Source organism: Pseudonaja textilis, chromosome 2 (genome assembly GCF_049901715.1).
Source record: "Pseudonaja textilis isolate UNSWEBS1 chromosome 2, rPseTex1.2, whole genome shotgun sequence".
Classification (NCBI taxonomy): domain Eukaryota; kingdom Metazoa; phylum Chordata; class Lepidosauria; order Squamata; family Elapidae; genus Pseudonaja; species Pseudonaja textilis.
Window position 1 is genome coordinate 77638307 of NC_141991.1, and position 3129 is coordinate 77641435.

Here is a 3129-nt window from a genome sequence, read left to right on the forward strand (position 1 = left end):
TAAACAGACTAGAGACACACACAAGAAAAACAATTGGTTTTCTCTTTTACATAGTTCCCATTCCTCCCTATACCCTACCAGGGTGTGAGTGTGTGTGTGTGTGTTTGTATTTGTGTGTGTTATAGATAGATAGATATGGATAGATATAGATAGATATAGATGGGAGGGAGAGAGGGAGGGAGAGAGAGAGAATTATCCTTTTATTTCGTGTGCCACAATCTATGACCTTGAACTAACAAAAGAATTCGATTTTGTCTACTTAAAGCTACTCAATAACCCCCCCTCCCATTTTCTCAAGCTATGTGGCAGCAGTGAATAAGGATTCCAAAACTGACAGATATTTGCATGTATACAGTATCTCTGTGTGTGTTTGTGTGTGTGCACACATATAATGAAGTCCAAGATAAACCTAGATGCTATTTAGTTTTGAGAAAATATTACAGTCATAATGAATTTCAGTATTTATTATTTCATATAGATATAGATGGGGGGGGGGAGAGATTTGCATGCATACAGTATGTGTGTGTTTGTGTGTGTTTGTACATATAATGAAGTCCAAGATAAAGCTGGATGTTCTTTAGTTTTAAGCAAATATTACATTTCCCTAACTTTAAGTCATAATGAATTTCAGTATATATTATTTCATTTTTGATACATGTAACTTTTTTCACTGCATGTATTAACCAGAAGCTTTGACTGGGCTTTTATTTTTAACTCTCATAGAAATATACTGTATTTGGGCAATGTGTCGGAAAGCAATAAGACCATAAAATGGTCAGCAAGGGTCAGTTTCTGTTATGTCTTTAGGACTGGTTGGAGTTCCCAACCAGGTCCGCTGTTTGAGCGGGAGCATCAGCGGCTCCCATTGGTTGACTCCGTTTGACAGTCGGCTATAAAAGCCGGCTGTCGAGCAGAGCCAGCCGTTGTTCGCTTGCAGTCTGCCTTGTTAGCTAGCAGACGCGACAACCCTTTATTCCCTGAATAAAGTCTGTTAGTTGTATGCTCTGGTCTAAGCCTCGTCTATTCCTTCGCTCTACAACACTGGCGACGAAGGTGGGATGTGAACGCAGGCTAGCCAGAAGCACTCAAATTCAAAAAAGCTGAAAGTCACGCCAGCGAAGCCTCGGAGCTGAACCGCAGCCACTTCGCACTGAAAGCTCAAGCTCGTCCGCTGCGAAAGAGCTGAAGTCATGGCGCTGAAAGCTCAGCCGCCCACGCCCCCGAGAGGGCGCAAAATTCAAACCGCTGTCGTTTGAATTAGTTACTCTAGCGAAGTACGGCACTGTAGCCACAGTCGCCAACGCTCCCCAGAGAGCGCGTAATACAAAACTGTTATCACTGAGCTGAAGTCAGTTAAGGCGCTGTTAGCTGCCGCCGAAAACGAGCGCAGAGAGCACAACGCAGGCTGCTCTTGCAAGGGCCGAGTCACGGAGCGAGTCGAGGGCATTGTAGCCACAACCACCAGCACGCCCGATAGTGAAGCCCCAGGGCCACGACCAACCTGAGAGATAGCCCGGTCTACCGATGACACCGAGGGGCCCAAGATGAACGCCAATCCGGCGTTTCAACCATTCAGACCCAACGAGGAGATGTGGGACTCCTATAAAAACTGCTTTAGCCATTACATCGATGCCATTGGGTTAGCCGACGCTGCGTAGCATAGGGAGAAATCGTACTTCCTTAGCTACTGCGGGGCTGCAGTTTTCGACACTGCCACGGCACTTTTTGCACCACGTGATATCAAGAACGTCCCATGGAGTGAGCTACAAGAAACGCTCTCGAACCACTACTCCCCTAAACCTTCCCAGATCGCAAGGCACTACACGTTCAGAATGAGGAAGCAAGCCGAGGGAGAATCCATCAACCAGTACATGGCCGCCCTGAGAACAGCCGCTCTTCAATGCGAATTCAAGAATTACTTAGACGACATGCTTCTCGACCAACTCGTCTGCGGGGTAAGAGATCAGAGGCTCCAACGTCGTCTGCTGGCCAGGAAAGATCTAAATCTTCCCCAAGCGATGGATGAAGCCCTAGCTGCTGAACTATCCATCCAGTCAGCAGCTGAGATTCAGGGCACCGCACCAAAGCCTGGTACGTCCACCGTCCACTCAGAGGAGGTAATGAGCGAAGCCAACCCCTCTGAAATTTCAGATGTCCACCGCCTCAAGCAACTGAAACAGCCACAGGTAGGAGCGAGGCAGAGAAGCAGCAGTGGCCCACAACAGATCCCTTTGTGTCTAACCTGCGGGGGTTCCCATTCCCGGGCATCTTGCAGGTTTAGAAACGCCAGTTGCCTAAACTGCCACAAGAAAGGTCACCTTGCAAGAGTCTGCCAGGCAGCACACGCTCCTCCCCAGAAGTTTCCTTCATATCCTAGCCTCCAAAGGCAAGTAGAAGACTTTTACACGTGTTACCACGCCAACCACACTTCCCAAACTCCAAATAAAATTAAACTCTCTCTTTCCCTAGAAGGTAAACCTTGCACCATGGAGGTGGACACCGGCTCAGCGCTCTCAATCATCTCCTGGGATACGCTGAAAAAGATTCAACCCAGACTGACCAGGAAGCAGCTGCAAAAGTGCCACCTCACCCTGAGAGACTATCAAGGCAAGAACATCCCTGTCCTCGGGAAAGGCAAGTTCCTTGTTAAATTCAAAACCTTCAAAGGCCATTTGCCTTTAGTGGTGGTTCATGGTACCCTCCCTAGTCTTTTGGGGTTAGATTGGTTCCCCTCTCTTGGCCTTAGCATAACAGGAATTCATGCTGTCTCAACTTCTGATGTAGACACATTGTTCTCTGACTATTCCGATGTTTTCAGTAGCAAGCTGGGTTGCTACAATGGCACACCCATCTCTTTCTCCGTAGACCCCCAGGCAGTTCCTGTCCGTCTGAAATTCCGTAGAGTGCCTTTCGCTATCCGCCCCAAATTAGACGCGGAATTGGACAAACTTCTCAAACAAGGGGTAATTGAACCCACAGATTTCGCCAAGTGGGAGACCCCCATAGTCACCCCACTCAAAAAGGACGGTAGTTTGAGAATTTGTGCTGATTACAAGACGACCCTTAACCGTTATCTCCAGGTTAGCGCATACCCCGTTCCTGTCATCCAGCACCTGTTGCACACTTTCG